This window comes from Ruditapes philippinarum, unplaced genomic scaffold, assembly GCF_026571515.1.
Source record: "Ruditapes philippinarum isolate M1 unplaced genomic scaffold, ASM2657151v2 ctg2868_1_1_1_1, whole genome shotgun sequence".
Lineage (NCBI taxonomy): Eukaryota > Metazoa > Mollusca > Bivalvia > Venerida > Veneridae > Ruditapes > Ruditapes philippinarum.
This window is the reverse complement of record NW_026862199.1, coordinates 52,495-71,495: the sequence shown is the minus strand read 5'-3', so window position 1 is coordinate 71,495 and position 19,001 is coordinate 52,495. Positions and strand designations below refer to the sequence as shown.

Here is a 19,001-nt window from a genome sequence, read left to right as displayed (position 1 = left end):
TTGATTTTGGGATCACTAGGTCAAAGATCGAGGTCACAGGGGCCTTAAATTTCAGAATGGTTTCCGCGGATTATCTTGAAAAGTATTAATCACAAAGTCTTCATATTTCACATATTGATTGTTCATAAGTGGTAGATGACCCCTATTGACTTAGGGGTCACTAGGTCAAAGGTCAAGGTCGCAGGGTCTTTGAATGGTAGAATGGTTTTAGCTGATTATCTTGAAAGATGATAATCACAAAGTATTCATATTTCACAAAGTGATTGGTCATATCCAACAGATGATCCGTATTGCTTTTGGGGTCACTAAATCAAAGGTCAAGGTCACAGGGGCCTTAAGTGTAAGAATGGTTTCCGCATATTATCTGAAGATTTTTTTTATCACAAGTAAGTGAACCTATTGATTTTGGGGTGAGTAGGTTAAAGGTGAAGTTCATAGGGTTCTTGAATGTCAGTTTGGTTTCCGCTTATTATCTTGAAAACTTATTATTTATCACAAAGTCTTCATATTTGTAGTATTGATAGGTAAAAGATGACCCCTATTGATTTTGGGTCACTAGTTCCAAGTGCTAGGTCACTGGGGCCTTAAATATCTCATTATCTTGAAAACTATTTATCACAAAGTCTTCATTATTTTTCTTTTTCCATAATTGAACACTTCCATGTACCCATTAATGGCAAGTTTCTGTAACAAAATTACCAATTATGTGAGTCAAGGGCTAGAAAGGGGGGCATATGTGTCGTTCGACATTCTTGTTTATTTATTAATTAATTTATTTATTTCCCTGATTTCTATAACAAAAAGAAACATCAAAGAGAAAACATTATGACATTGCGATTATATGAAACTTGTTTGTTACGGAGATATAATACTAGCTGGGCGACATCTTTATATGTTTCTGCAAAAAAATTGTCTCGGCCAAACGGCCTCACTATTCTTTTAGCAGAAACACCCCTTGATGTTGCCCCAGCCAGTGTTATATCCTCGTAACAAACACGTTTCATATACTCTATCTATTACTTACCAGTGATACCCACTTGATGTAATATATTCCTTATTCTATTTGCATTAAAGTGTGTATTCTAATTTATATCATGTATATCAACCCCTACATGTTACTATTTATATGGATAAAGAGAAATACTTGGAAAACATCTTGACGCCGGAAATAAAATAATAATCGAAAGAATAAATGTGATTATTGTTTAATTACTTAAAGTAAGCAAGCCCGAAAGTGTTCCCTGTTGCCAGGACAATATATTAAGTGTCGTTAGAACAGATGATATTAGATTTGTCAACTCATAAATTTCCTTTATAGACTTGAAATACGATTGAGGGAGTGTCTGTCCGGGTTGAAGTTTACCCGAAAAAGTTTATCAGCACAGTTGTTACTTGAAAAATGAGTTTAACTGCGGAATAACGTCATCATTGCGGTGGAAAAAAATTTAAGTGCAATAATAGTCATTTAATCGAGAAATATGCTTAAAGAACAAGATACACAATACATTTTAAGGAAATTTATGGAATCATCAATTAATACGTAGGCCACAAAATTAATCAGCAAAGCTATGTTAAGTGATATACTCTGAGTCTTATGGGATTTATATCACTAATTATGAACCCAGAGTTTCATTTAAAAACATAAACTATTACATTAGACTGGTGTTTCCATTAATTTTACTAATGCCGGGAATTTCATCTGTCATGGGTACGGAAAAGTATACTGACGCCCCCTTCCCCTTATATAATTTATATGCCAGTTTAAAATAAGACGATACATGATTACAATATAGTAAGTAATGGTTTTTTTTTGCTCGACTTTTTTTTATAAAATTTAGAGGTATATATAAACCATATATATTCTATAGTAAACACCCGAGATGTCGAGCCAGCCCGTAACTAACGAGTTCCATATACTATAACTCTTTATACTATAACTCCTTTATCGCAATTTCATAAAAATATTGTACTGGAAATCAGCTATAAAAAAAAAAAAGAAAAAAAAAACGTGTGCCCTTTTCTCTCTTGTGTGTGTCCTTTCACCTTACATCTAAGTATAATAAGGCAGTTGTTTGAAGTTGTTTTCCCTCCTGCCAAAAAACATTAACAACAACAATTTTTTTTTCAGTGAAATAAATTCATTCAGCGGATGTACCTTTTGATTTAAGCAGTTGTATATAAGATAATAAATTTCATTTCATTAATTATCTTTGTTTATGATGCTTATTTTATTTATTTATTTAATTAATTAATTAATTAATTAATTTATTTATTTATTTATTTATTTATTTATTTATTACTTTATTATCTATTTATTTATTTATTTATTTATTTTTATGCCCCGAAGGAAGGCATATTAAAATCGCACCGTCTGTCTGTACGTCCGTCCGTCTGTATGTCCGTCTGTCCGTCCCCACTTCATTCGTGTCTGGACTGTAACTTTGTCATTCATTGAGGGATTTTGAAATAACTTGGCACAAATGTCTACCACATCAGGACGATGTGTCGCGTCGAAGAACCACATTCCTACCTTAAAGGTCAATGTCACACTAACATTTTGAAGTTCACTTTATCACAATTAGAGTTTATAAGTACATACATTCGTGTCCGGACTGTAACTTTGTCATGCATCGAAATAGTTTGAAATAACTAGGCACAGATGTCTACCACATTAAGACGACATGTCACAACTAAGACCGTACCTTCAAGGTCAAGGTCACACTTATAGTTTGAAGGTACTCATTCTCTCGAGAAGAGTTTGAAGATACACATTCATGTCTTGACTGTAACTTTGTCATGCATACAAGGATTTTAAAATAACTTTATGTCTACACAAATGTCTACCACAACAAGACAATGTGTCGCGGCTAAGGCTCATGCCCGTCTGTCAGCGTGTCCCCACTTACACAACAATCATGTCCAGACTGTAAATTTGTCATGCATTGAGGGATTTTGAAATAACTTGACACAAATGTCTATCTCATAACAACATTCTGTCGCGTCCAGGAACCACGTCTTTGCTTCAAATGTTAAGGTCACACTTATATTTTGAAGGTTCGCGCTATCACAATTACAGGTAATAAAACAGGTAAATAATACAAAGAACAATATTAAGCAATTAGTTACTTTCAGTTTCTTCGTGATACCTGCATGCTTAAGAAACCTTTTCGGGGCATTTGTCACTTGGGTGCCAGCTCTTGTTTATTTTTTATTTATCTATGCGATATATATAATATATATAATCTTTTCTTCTGTAATATACATGCGTATATATTTATGTTCCAATTCAATTTATAATTTCATACATTTTTTCATAAGGTTTATATGATAAAGGCTAAAGTGCACGTCTGTCGGACCGTTTTGTCACTGGCCGAATATGACACACGTGTGACATATTCGGGTCGAATTTGTCAGACTGCAACATATTCGGTCAAATATGACACACTCTTCAGCCGAAAATGGAACATGAAATGTTCCATAGTAGGTTTGGATTGAGTTTTTCTATGCTCACCAAAACGTATTTTTCACTTCCCAAAAAATGCGCATAAAAAATGAAAATACCAACGTATACGTCACATGTGTATTTCAGACTTGGGGATGATTACATAGATCAGTAATTGATTTAATTACAATTACTTTCAGAGTTTATTGTAATTGATCAAGATTGATTACTCACACTTATCTCTGTAATCAATTAAATTACAATTATTTTAAGAGAGTAATTGATTGATAATTAATTACATTCAATGTAAATTAGAATCCCTACTTAAAACCACCCCTGAATTAAGACCACCCCCTTAATACGACTATTTTTACAAGATTCTTTATGTCAATGGTTACATGATCCAGAATTAAGAACAACCGCTTATCCACTTTTAAGACCAACTGATTCAGTCCAAATCCTTTGCTTTATTCTTAATTTGACCCAACTATTGAGACTATTGATATTAAAGTCAACACCTATCTAGATCTTACATTTGTTGTTTGTTTATAATATTGTATCTGTTTATATAGTATATCCCCATGTTGTATTACCATATACCCTGGGAAAGAAATAAAGAGATATGTTCTGTTCTGTTCTGTTCTGTTATGATCTGCTTGAATGCTTTGTCACAAGGTGTGAAAAACTGTTATTATTGGGTCATTGTATGAAATAAGGTGAGAAAGTAAATTTTAGAACAGAACAGAACATGAATTTTATTTTAGATTTGAGCATTTCGCTCCTCATCCATAACAGAATTATACATCATTATGTCAAAGTCAAACAATATAATGATATAATACAATATTGAAAATGACAGTATCTGTGGTACATATGACAAAAGAATGTATAGAATATATATCAGTATCTTTTAACATGAGATTGTTAACGTACATGACAGTAAATTGAGCATTTATTTATTCATTATATATTTATTAATTATTTATTGTAAAATATTATGCCTAATTCTTAATGCACAATTTAGGAAACAAACTAAATTATTCAACATTTTTTCATTTCTGGTTGACAACAACTGGGTAAGTTTAAACATAGATGGTCTTTCATAATAATATTTATCAATGTAACGTTTTCTTATAAGTCTGTAGCAGGGACACACACAAATCATATGGAATTCATCCTCAATGTCTCTAGATTGACATACATTGCATGTTCTTTCACCTTTTTCAATTCTATTCTGACCATATCGTCCGGTTTCAATCCTAAGGCAATGTGCAGATATCCTAAACTTGGTAATAACAGATCTATAATTTTTTTTCTACCTAAGATATTCAAATACTCAGCATATTCAATATGGTGCTTTAAATGTTTATATAAATGTAATACTTGATTGCTCTCTAAATTGCTACTCCAATTCTGTGTGAATGTATCAATCAGTCTTTGTCTGAACAGAGATATAAAGTGGTTCACATTTACTGTTAACGGTGTTTCAAACACGTATCCAAAGCCATGTTCATATAATAATTTCTTTACTTTTGAAACCCAGTTAATCTTATTATTACATAAATCCTCTAATAACAGTTCATATACTTTACTTATTATACAATTATTAGAATGTTTGATCTTAAGAAAATACTTGACTATTTTAACACATCTGTTTACATACAATGGATATCGTCCTAATTCTTCATGTATAGCTACACTACTGGACGATAATTTTACATTTGGAATTCTTTTGAAAAATTTTAGATGTATCCTTTTAATGTCTTTGTTTTTAGTAAATCCCCAAACTTCAGAAGAGTAACTTAAAATTGAGGAAACAAATGAATCAAATAAACTCAACATTGTCTTTGGAGTAAAATCAAAGTCCTTAGTATTATTCATTAAACAGTTCATAGCTTTAAGCGCCTTGCCTACGAGCATCTGTGTATTATAGTTAAAATTGCCATTTGAGTCAAACACCACACCTAAATAGTTGAAATTGTTAACAAAAGCTAAATTTGTGTCATTGTAAGTCCATTTTTCATTTTCACGCAACGGTCCACGCTTTCTAAAAACCATAACTTTGGTTTTTTCAATGTTAACGGTTAATCCCCATCTCCTACAGTATGTGAGCAAGTCATCTAAACTTTGTTGTAATCCTTCTACAGTGTCCGAAAATAGTACCATATCGTCTGCGTATAAAAACAGCACCAGAGTCAAATCATCAAATTTTAAGCCACTTTCTGGTCTCGAACCAATGTACAACTCTCTTTCCCTGTTTTAGGCCCACTGCTATTTCCATGAAGTCCGAGAATTCGTTTCCATGACGTACTCTACATTTCACTTGCTCATACATTGATCTTATGACCCTGAGCAATTTACCGTTTATTCCCAGTTTTGACATTTTGAACCACAATGCGTTCCGGTATACACTATCAAAACATTTTTGCATATCTATAAAGGTAGTGTAGAGGCGTGTACCATTATCAGATTATTTAACATGTGATTAACTATACTGTGTAGGCAAAATATCGCATCAGTGGTTGATAATCCTTTCTTAAATCCAAATTGTGAATCTGATATTATGTTATGTCTATCACTCCAGTCTGACATTCTCTTATTTAATATTGATGTGAATATTTTCGACATAGAACTAACTAGTGTTATTCCTCTATAATTATCGACAATACTAGCATCTCCTTTTTTAAACACTGGTATAATGATTCCTTCCATCCATGCATTTGGAAAATGTCCAGTCGATAGTATAACATTGAAAATATCCCGTAGATGCCCGCATATGATGTCACATGTTTCAATAAAATATTCATTTATGAGGTCATCACTCCCACCTGCCTTGCCTCGTTTCAAACAACTAATTGCATGTCGCACTTCATCAGTTGTAATTACAGAATCTAATTCCGCGAAAATAGGGTCATCATAACAATATTGGTTATTGCAGTAATTCTCGCTTTCTGGATCAGTAGTAGTGTTAATGCTATCTGATAAATTCCTAAAATAGTCATAGAATTCTTGCACAGATATTTTTTCGTTCAGTTGTGTTTTTTTCTTTGAAAAAAATTTCCAGAAATCGCACGGCCTTTTACTTTTAAGTGCTTCAATTTCTCGCATCTTTATAAGTTTACTCCTATTGCGCTTTACTTTTATCAAAGATTTATATTGTCTCTTTTTCAACATTAACTGGTGTCTATTTTCATTTGTCTTCACTTCATTAAATAATTGTAATGCTTCCAAATACTCTAACTTTCTTTCTCTGCACGAGTCATCAAACCAATCTGATTTTTTCATCACTTTTGTAGTATCAAATTGTATATTTTGTTTCCGCATGGTTAATTCCTTGTGAAACAATGGCTTTGCCTCTTCGTTTATTATTTGTGCGAATCTGTCAACCATTTCATTTACTTTGATGTTATCAAATACTTCCTCCTCTGAATAGCTTATTAAATTGTTTAATTCAGGCAATCTGCCAATCAATCTTCTTCTAAAAGTATCTCTTCTATCTGCAGACCATTTCGTTGACTGTAAAGATTTTAAATTGCTATTATCTCGTGTTATAGTCTTGACTGAAATAGTAAATTCTATAATTGCATGGTCTGAAAATATATTAAAATCAGAAATATTAAACGTTTTAATATATTTACAAGGTTAGCTTTAAAAAAAGCTAGTAGCGACTCGCTTCGTAATTTTTTTCCAGGGGTGTGTTTAAATATAAAAATGACAGTTCTGTTAGCTGAAGAACATCAAAATAAAAGTGACATATAAAGTTATGGAAGCCAGTTCTCTCAGTTTAACAAAGAGGAATATGAGTATATATGAAGATGCATGTAAACAGATAGAATGAATTCCTAATGTCTATGCACATTTACTATATGACCTGTTGACCTTGACCAAAAATGTCAGATAGGTAGAATTCATAAAGATGTCTTTTTATACGAAGTTAAGTTGTAATATGTTATTAGTATTGGAATGAGTGACAGACACAAGTCCTATACAGGAAAATATTACTGAAGAACTCTCTTGGGTGTGGGCGAATTTAGATTCATGGGGCATGATTAACATTTGATTTGTACAAGTTCTCAAGTCTCGTAAAGCCCGGTCAAAATAGACCGGGAGAGACCGGACCGGAGAATGGTATATCCCAGTAAAAACATACACTAAATATCGGAAAGTACGAAGTTAAGTTGTTATATGCTATTTAGTATTGGAATGAGTGACAGACACAAGTCCTATACAGGAATATATTACTGAAGAACTCTCTTAGGTGTGGGCGAATTAAGATGATTAACATTTGATTTGTACTTGTAAATCCCGGTCAAAATAGACCGGGAGAAACCGGACCGGAGAATAGTATATCCCAGTAAATACATACACTAAATACCGGAAAGGATAAAATGACCGGAAAAAAGAAAAAGAAAAAAATGCACGGAACCAGATGTACACTTATGTTTATTAACCAAACGAAAACTTACTACAGAGAAAACGGGTGAAATCGCTAAATCAAAAGTCAGTGTAACTATGATTTATTGAAAAGAATTCATGAAATCATCATTTTATCTTTGCGCTCAAAGCAATACTTGCTGCTTTTTTATGATGGCGTGAAAATTGAAAGTTTTTTTACGCTTTGTAAGATTAAATTTGATTGGCTAAATAATTTTGGATTCCAGCCCTGACAGATAAATTTTGTAGAAAGCTGGAAGCCAAGCTTCAATTAAATTTTTGGATGGATTCGGAGTTTTAGGTTGTTTCTAAGTAAAATCCTAACGTAATACCGGCTCGCCGTGGCGAGCCGGCAAAATTGCACTGTTTAGCAAGAAGGTAATCTATAACAGTACTCCCATTGTATCCACAATATGTATACGGTCCTGTCGATTCTAATCGACCGTTACATATTCTTAAACCGGTCGCTTTGCACATGTCTAATAAATGCCAGCCCGCATAGCTCAATCGGTTAGAGCGCGAGACTTGTAATCTCGACATTGTGGGTTCGATTCCCGGGCTGTCCAACTAAAATTACTAATCAGTCTTTCGGATGAGACTTTAAATCGAGGTCCCGTGTATGGGTGCTTAAACACTTGGCACGCTAAAGAACCAGGAGAAGCTTCTGGAATTGGGGCATCTTTCTGTATCTGTAATTGCACTTTCCTCCAAAAAATAAAATGACTAATACTCTTCTGGAGGACTCGCCCATATGGGCAACCGGTGGCGAGTATAAATAAACGCAAATACACACACACATGTCTAATAACTGTAAACCGTAAGAATTAAACTGTGTATCCATAGACGTGCGATCAAGCGGGATGTCTGGCACGTAGTCATCTCCGTCCAAAATTGAGTTCATTCTGCCATATTCGATAAAATCCGGTTTAAGTCCAATTCGGCTATTCATATCTCCAGAAACCAATACCGTTCCTCGATGACTAAAAAAGCTTATATCATTTTCTAAAATGTCAAATAAATTTTGATTACATACATTATAAGCAGGCGAATCTTGTCCCCATATATAAGTGGCACATAGATATATGTCTTTATCTAACATAAAGAATGATTTATCCAGCTTTATCCATATGATTGTGTCAAAGTGATTTCTAATAATTGAAATTCCTTTCGCTATATAGTCTCTGTAAAACAACATAATACCACCACTGTTTCGACGTGCATTTCTGTGTTGAAATTTGCGATACAAATTGTGCGATGCATATCCTTTCAATTTTATATTACTATCTTTAGATGTCCATGATTCTAGAAGAAAAATAATATCATATTTAGATACTATTTTACAGAAGTCTTCGTCCTCCTGTTTCTCTTTAGTTAATCCATTACAATTCCATACGGCAATTGAAACTACACCTTCTTGTAATTCCTACGGTACCGTCCCATACGGACCATCTGTATACACTTTACCATCCACGATAAGTTTGTTATATTTGATATATGCTTCCTTTTTTGCCTCTCGAGCCCTTTTCATAATTGGAACATTTCCTTTGTGAAACAACTTCCGGCGGATATTGATCATGCATGAATAGTCCAGATTCTCTAGGAGTGGTTTAATGTTGCTTTTACTGTATAAATGTAAAACAAAAGTTAAACTGTATCATGTAAAATAAAGGCACCCTTTGAATTAAAATAGGTTTCCTGTTAAATCTGAAAGTAATCTGAAAGTAATCAATGTCAATCAAATTGTAATCATAATTACTGACTGAATATTAGCTGTAATTGATTAATTACAATTAAATTAATCAAATTTGGGCAAGGTAATCAATTATATGATGATTACAGTGTAATCATGTTATCGATTAAAAAATCAATGATTACAATTAATGATTACCCCAGGTCTGGTGTATTTTTTAAGTCCGTTTTGCACAATACCGTTTATTTAAAAAAAAAACCCAATGACGAAATCGTAAATACCACAAACGCAATCTTCATCACCATCATCATCATCAGCAGCATTATCATCATCATAACATCATCACAAGTGCATAATAAACAAATATTTCACCGAAATTTTAAAAGTGTATGATAAATAAAACTTCCCAGGTCACAATAACATAATGCTGACCAACGTTCATGTAAAATTTCATGACCTTAACTATAGTATTTATGGAGCAACACTAAAGATTCCGGGACAGACAGACGCACGTACTCAGGCACAGCCGCACGAACAAGTCAAACGTTTAAACACCCCCCCCCCCCCCTCAAAATGGGGGCATGAAAAGCCGATATTTTATCTTCGTGTCAATAAAATATTAAGGTCCAAAATATATATATAGTTTTATATCACTTTTTTATCAAATGAAAATTGTTTCTAAAAAGGTCTTATATCACTTTTTTTTAAAGAATTTAAGATCTTAGCTGTTTTTTGTTTAAGATATAACAAAGTGTAAAGAATTAAACTTCTTAGTTGTTTATGTTTAAAGTATTGTAACAAATTAAAGTTCTTATCTAATAGTTAAGTAATATTATCTATCAAACAACTACTCAGATGTGTAATTTATTTGATTTTACAGGACTGCTTATATAAGACTATGTAAAAATACCTTTCTGTGCTAGGTTTAATCTGATCTAACCTTTTAAATGTTTATTGTATATACTTGTAATATGTTTGTAACAACATACATGTAGTCTCTTATTATTCTTTATAAGAATGACCTTTTACATGTATTTAAAGTTTTACTGATTGTAATTTGTATTATATGTACATGTAATTTATGAGACTTTAATAAACAAATAAATTAAACTGTATGTTACGAACAACTCTTAAATTTTCAACTATATTCGAAGAAACTATGCATATTTGTGATTTATGATGTATATAATAACGGATAAAACTCTAAGATCTGTTTTATATATCTTATAATCTGTTAATTCTTTATTCTTTGTATTTTACAAAGGCTTTTTTCCTTTAAGGTATATAAAATATATAAGGAAGGTCAGTATACTCTTTCGTACATGGGGGTGCCAGATGAGTCGCGTGCTATACAATGGCTAGTTCTGGCTTCCAAAACTTTATAAGCCGCTATTTAACATTTTTGTTTTTCATCTGATGCGGCATTCACGTCATGTCACAGTATATAAACGGGTACGCTGAAGACCTTAAGCTATACAATGGCATGTTTAGGATGACGTTGTTTCGCCGTTGTGAATGAAGTTGTATTTTCATACGCTGCTGTACGAAAAAAAGGTCACGACTGTAATGATAATGATTTAATGGAAAATTGTTTTATTAAGGTCAAGAATCAAAAATATGATAGAATATGGTAGAATATGCAAGAAAAATTATTGGAATATCCGTCACTCAGGAACCCGCCAATGGGAAGGTCCCCTGGGATCGTATATTCTGATCCGAACCGCAACATATGACAGATAAAATTAATCTCAAATAACAACCCAAACTGTTGACAAAATAAAATATACGCTTTATATTTTTCGTTAAGCAACAATAATGTCTAAAACTTTAGCTTAGTGGGCTTTTGATTCGAAAGGTAGTGCGTTCTACTCTTAATTTATTTAACATAGTTTACAAATTATCTCTCATTCTTAAACCGAATGAATAGGAAAAAACGAACTAAGCGTACTTGACCGTGATGAGCTGAAATAAATAAATATTTGAATGTACACGTATTTTGCCCTTTGAACAGTGTACGGACGGATGTTTACCATGTTCTGTTCACTGACGATACTATCATCATGCAATTGACATGGTAATAAATCACATCGATTTTAAACTTATTCTGGCGAAGGTCTAGAAAATGATAGATCAGATTATTTTCCCTGAAAACTTCACAGTGGTGATTGGAAAAGCACGTGTCAAATCATTAAGAAATATTGGCGTCAACTTTGACGTCGCGTTTCTACGATTACGTCATTTACCACTATATTGAAAATGTCATGTCATTCAATAATTATCATGTTTCCTGTATCTGACTTCATGATCCAGTACAATTCCTTATTTAACGCAGCAGGATAAATTTTGTATCCTGTATCTGCCTTCAGGATATATTTCCTGTATTTACCGCAGGAGGCTCAAATACGACTTCTGTATATGACTGCAAGTCACAAATATTGTCTGTATTTGACTGTAAGATCCAATATAATTCCTGTATTGAACTCTCCAGGATTATTTATGTTTTCTGTATTTGACTTCAGGATCCAATACAATTCCTATTTTTATCGTTATAGGAACACTGATATTTTCTGTTTCTGACTGCAGGATCAAATATATTTCGTGTATATTTTTTTGCAGTAGGATCCAATACCTTTCCTGTATCTGAATGCAGGTTTACATGCATTTCTAGTATCTGACTGCAAGATCCAATATATTTTTTCTATATTGAACGCTGCAAGATTGCCTATATTTCCTGTATCTGTCTGCAGGATCTAATTTATATTCTGTAGTTACGTTGCATGATCATATACATTTCCAGTTTCTGTAGGATAGACCCGATACCAACATCAACTTAGTCCGAAGTACCCGATATAAAAATAAACTAAGGCCATAAACTAATAAAAACATACTCTAAGTCCGATATGAACATAAACAAAGTCCGATATGAACATACACTAGACACGATGGATACGATATTAACAAAAACTAAGTCCGATATCAAAATAAACTTAGTTCGATATAATATCATCAAAGGCTAAGTCCGATATCAACATAAACCAATTCCTAACCAACATAAACTGAACACGATGGACCCAATTTCAACATAAACTAAGTCCAATACCAAAATAACTAAGTCCAATATCAACATAGACTAAGTTCGTTATCAGGGTAGACCAATTCTGATATCAACATCAACTGAGATCGATATCAACATATATTAAGTCCGATATCAACATCAACTTAGTCAAATATCAACATAATCTTAGTCTAATATCATCATAAACTTATTTCGATATAAACTTTAAATAAGTCCAATATCAACATAAACTAAGTCCGATGGACCCGATATCAACATAAACTTAGTCCGATATCAAAATAAACCAAGTCCGAAGCAGCATAAACTAAACACGATGTACCCAATTTCAACATAAACCAAGTCCGAATCAGCATAAACGAAACCCGATGGACCCAATTTCAACATAAACATAAAGTCCAATATCAACATAAACTAAGTCCGATGGACCCGATATCAACATAAACTAAGTCCGATATCAAAATAAACCAAGTCCGAAGCAGCATAAACGAAACCCGATGGACCCAATTTCAACATAAACATAAAGTCCAATATCAACATAGACTAAGTCCGTTATCAACATCAGCTAAGTCCTATATCAAAATAAACTGAGTTCGATATATATCATCATTGAGTTAGTCCGATATCAACATAAACCAAGTCCGAATCAGCATAAACTAAACCCGATGGACCCAATTTCAACATAAACTAAGTCCAATATCAACAAAGACTAAGTCCGTTATCAACATAGACCAATTCCGATATCAACATCAACTAAGTTCTATATCAAAATAAACTGAGTCCGATATCAACATATATTAAGTCAGATATCAACATAAACTAAGTCCGATATCAGCATATATTAAGTCCAATATCAACATAGACTAAGTCCGTTATCAACATAGACCAAATGCTATTTATTTATTACAGATATTTACCCCTTCAACTCTTATATAGTAAAGATCTCCGGCCATCATCTATAAAATAAAATCTGGAAAAAGGTAGATCCATCGGAAGCATGATAAAAGTAGCATCTACCCATTCTTCTTGCATGTTTTACTTATTGCAACGTTCTTCCCAGATCAAAGGAGATCCTACACAAATGATTTATGTTTTGAGGATTTGCTATTTATAAATATGTTTTTTTACTTGTGACATGCGATTCTATGCTACTGGGTGACCACAATTGCACAATGATCTAAATATTGTCATAATGGCTTCAAAGGACTTAATTTTTCTATGATATACATGTACAATACATTGTGTCACATTCGATTATTTCTAACATAAGACATTTTTGCAATTTATTTCATTCTTTGTACATGAAAAGTTGAAAAAGTATATCTAATGATAGTAAATATGTCCTGCGCGTAATCAACCAATCCGCTTTGACTGTCATATTTCTAAGCTTCATCACTCTAAAGTATGCATATTGTTCGATCGAACGTTGCTTAAGCAATAAGGAGGTTTTTTATACACACGGAGATTTTATACACTAAAATGACATACTTGTGCTAGTAACATATATACTTTTTTGCAGTTTGTAAAATTATTCACCCAATCAACAGAGGAACAAACTATGCGTAAAAAGAAAAAAAGTTTCGTGTTAAATGGCGATAGAGGTAAGTTTTTTACTACAATCATTTTTAATTTTTTTCTTAAATAAGAAACCTGTTCACTGGGACAAATCAATAATTATGTGGTTTATTTACTTTCAATGCCGCGTAAACTTTTCAACCCAATTTCTCCCATTTATGACCCCTCACCCCTTTTGCTCATCCTTATAGCCATTTTACTATTTCACACAGAACGTGTCCCTTTCCTCCTTTCGCCACCCTTCTGCCTACTCCCGGTTTTGGTTTGGTGTCTTCGAGGCTGCGTCCTGTGAACGTTGCCTTTGCCTTGTTCTCGTTTTCTATGCACAGCGATATATTAAGGTATTAGATGCCTAATGATGTATCTCCTTTCTGAAAAGGGTGGGTTCGAACCCCAGAAGATGCATTCTTTTTTTCGATTTTTGCCTTTTTATGTTTTGTTAGATTATGATTTTCTTTCTTAATTTATATGTAAAATTTGTAATTAAATAAACATTGAAGTTTTATGTATAACTTTTACTGTGAAATATGTGAAATTTGATAGCATAACCAATTAAAATGATTATAATTTAAAATCAGCATGGTAAACTTTCTTTATATTTTGCACAAATGTTTAAAATAGTTTCTAGAAAATCATTATTAAAATCATTTAATGCCTTGATTACATTTGACAAAATATGACGGCTTTTTTACCCAACCTTCTAATTTGATATAAAATTTTAGGTATCTGTCACAATAAACAAAAAAAAATAATTTTTATATGCATTTTACATTGATTTATTTGTAGTAATTCAAAAACTATAGTTCTTTATTATCACTTTTCAAGTAAGGAAAATATTAAATAAATGAAACCATTCTACAGATATAAAAACATAATTGTTGTTGTATAGACCTGATACAAAAGTTGAACTTTGATTGTCAATATTGTCAAATAGGATGGTATAATTTTTTTTATTTATGTCCAGAATAAAGTAAAATTCAATAACATAAAGTTACCACACTTAAGTGAAATTTTATATATGTATAAATTTATGCTTCTAGAACAATTTTCAAACATCGAACAATATGTAAAATATGTACTGCATACAGTTGTCCACATTATATGTAATCATTAAAATATATGCATTTATTTCATATTGAAAAATTTGACTTAGACTTTATTGAAAATGAATTTCTAATTACCTCTCTTTATTGACATGAACTGTACATTTGGTAATATCTTTACAAATAATGCTTTTTGAAACTAACAATATTGATAAATTTTCACTTGAGCATAATATTTATGATATTTAACCATAAAAAGTTGAGTTACAGGATCTTTAAACGCCTTTTGAAAAAGTCTCAACTATACATCTAATACCTTAAACGCAATGATGTAAAATTCATTTGAGGTTAAATAAGTCATGATCGAGATACAGTAATTATTAAATTATTCAAATATCAGTCTGTCCATAGCTTTATATACTTTATATGCCACGTCAATTTCAAGACTAAAGATTTAAACATACACAAGACATATGGAATAAGAGCTTTAGGTTATGAAAAAAACAAGTCTACATCAATAAATAAACTTCGAGGCATGGCCATTTTAGCCAAATTAAACCAAATTCATTATAAGGTTATATCTACCAAAGCTCTAGTTTTGGGAAAGGATATTCAAATTTGCTCTCAGATGTAAATCTATGTAAAATACGGTGGAGCCATGTTCAACCCTGGTGACAAATCTTATGTATACAACGTTTTCAGAAATCCACAACGTTATAAAAGTGCTGAACATTTAAGTTAAAAGCCATGCAGTTTTACACATGACTTTCCAATTTGTTATTCTATGTAAGTTTATGTCATAAAAGTGGCTCAAATTACTCGTTTTCTACAATGCCTTAATAAATACATCTTCTCCTTAGCCGCATTTTAGATTGTGACCAAACTTCACAGGAATGGTACCGGTACTCTATCAAAGAAAAAGAAAATCAAGTATTTTACACATATATGCCACAGGAGCTCAAAAGGACCTTAAAATTAAATACTTTACTAAGGTATTACAATTTTTAAGATCATGTAACACTAAGATATTCTACTTCATGTGTACTTAGGTATTACAATACCAAGGGCTAAGATATGAAACAACCTCGGACATAAGCTCGTACTTAAATAAATAATGATATAAATCATACCCCTGGGATGAATATAGGCCTCTACTTGTGGCCACTTAGATGATATGAACAAATATAGGAACAGGCTCTAAGCCTTTTTAAGTGTGTGAAGTTTTAACTGGAGACCTCTACAGAAAAAAACCATGCTCCTAGTTTTAAAATTGACACGCCCTAGGGTTCTCTTCGTTCATACATAGATTTAATGGTAAATTTATCGTAAGATTTTTTCTACCGAAGCTAAAATGCTCATAACAAAGATATTTGGCACAGATCATTACCTTGTGATCCTACACAAAAGGAAAATTTGTATAGTCTATGCCACTAGGATAAAAATAACGCTGTTCTACTGGTAATTTAATTTAAATGAATCTATATATGAGACAACACCCAATACTTGAGTGAACTACAATGCTTTGATTTTATTTTTTAAATAAATCTTGCTCCGAAGTCAAAACTTGCCAGCTCGGAGGTCACTTAGTTTATATAGATATATATATACGAGAAAACATAGGCATAGAAATATTGGCAAAGATATTTGACTTGCCGGTCCGATCCTGTAGGTCGCTTATCTTATTCAGACTAATACTAGTAAAGTAAACATGTTTGAAGATCCTCTTTAGCCCAGATCATAAAATAGATAATAATTAAATATTTGGCCCATTTGCACCGATTTGTGTACTAAAGATATATAAATCATGCCCAAAAAATAAAAATTTGGGTAATCATATAATAGAGGCATTCATGTATGGAGGTACAATGCCTATAAAAAAAATTATAAATCACACAGCAGCTTGGGGTTATGAATGACTCACGCAATGTGAACACTTATGGTAGGAGTGTACACGGATGTAAATATACAAGTACATCACGTTACAAATCATTTTGCCTTTGCATGATTTTACTTTTAGTGTTACATCCAAGTAGTAAGTATTTAAGAGCTTTAACTTTAGGCCTTAAATAGAAAAGTGTTTGTTTTCCCTGCCACTATCTGCCCATATAAGAACAACTTCAACAATAAAGCAAAACAACAAAAACATTCAAAAATATATTGCCAACCAAATGTTGTTTTTTTTAATGTCATCGTGCACATTCTGTAACGCATGAATGTAAAAACAACGCATGAGATGTGAAAGTTTGGTCGAATTGTGCAAATTTTTTAATGAAAAGAGCAACAGAAAAATATACTTTAAAGTAAAATAAGTCGGAAGTTAATTAGTGCATATGGCTATTAAGACCTCAAAGTTTAAGTTTGATCACAAATATTTACAGGAAAGTGTTATATTTTCTCGATCATTTATGAGAATACGTAACACTTATGATATTCTACTTTTCTTCGACATTTGTCTTATGTCAGAAATATGCGTGATTATTGCGAAACGATAATGTCACATACATTGTACAATAAAATAATAAAACGTTAGCTAATTTTTGTTTACTAGTATTCGGAGTCCACAACAGTTCATTACAGAAATCAAAACTTTTCAGCCTTCCCGTCAGTCTTCGGATAAGGACCTCGAACACAATAATAAGAATACACAGAACAGATACGGTATTTCAGTCTAACCTACGCACTAGATATTAAGCATGTCAAAAAAGTAATTTGATGCTAGGAGTTGTAGACAGTTTTTTTTTCCAATATATTAAGTAAAAGTCATCCTTTAATAAGTGAATTCATAGATATAAAAGAAAATAACAGGTGACATTGATCCACTTGTTTTGTGTGTGTGTGTGTGTGTGTGTGTGTGTGCGTGTGCGTGTGCGTGTGCGTGTGCGTGTTGTCTTACAGACTGATGGTTTGCATATTTGGAATGAAGATATCCTGGATGATTCAGTGTTGGGAGTCTGTTTTATACAGGCTTGTTTTTTTACCAATGTCTCATATTTACAAGGAATTTAATAGTGGTCCCTAATGTCTTCCATTATAAATATTTGATAAAGTTTTCAACTTCATCACAAGTCATAGCAATATCCTGCAAAAGTTTTTATGTTATATAACTGTGTTTACAATTTGTTGGCAATTTTCTGTCCATAACTGAGTGAATAGGTAAACCTTCCTTGAAAAATTGTTACTGACAAGAATCTGAGCCGAAAGCATTTTTGATCTGATCCATGGGGTGGTCTGATGGATGTACTTGTGAGTTTGAACAGCGATCTTTGCCGAAAAATACCAGTATTTACAAGACAAATTATGGTTCATCTGCCTTCAATTCAAGGGTAACTTTTCTAAACACGTCTTATGGCCAGCTCCCGGCCTGCATTCCACATTGTCAATGAACAGTTTTGTTATAATGAATTGGGCGATTGTACCGGCCTTCTTTGCCGCCTCTGCTTCCAGGTAAAGCAGTCTTCTGGCCTCATGCATTGCTGTAGGTAGCTGCATCCCATTCCTCAAATAGCTTAATCAATTGTGATTCTACACATTTAAAGTTGGTGCTGAAACTTTTCATGTCATTCTGTCTTCAGACATGTATATTCACATCATTTTCAATTTCCGTGAGCCGAGCAGCTAAATATTTCATTTTAGATTTCATGTCCATCATTTTGGCATTGATAGATGTCATGAATTTCTCGATTTATCAAATCAATAAGTAGCTTTTCTTATATGATAAAAACGTCGTTTATAAGCTAGGTAGCC

General features: G+C 32.5%; 1 protein-coding gene across 1 annotated transcript in view; it reads left to right on the top strand.

The window, feature by feature from the left end:
• Positions 1-14,106: 14,106 nt before the first annotated feature.
• The window catches only part of LOC132718254 (uncharacterized), a 49,824-nt gene continuing 44,929 nt past the window's right edge, over positions 14,107-19,001 (top strand). The window contains exon 1 of the mRNA XM_060701902.1: positions 14,107-14,240. The gene's annotated coding sequence lies outside the window, so the exon portion shown is untranslated. The remainder of the gene's footprint in view (positions 14,241-19,001) is intronic.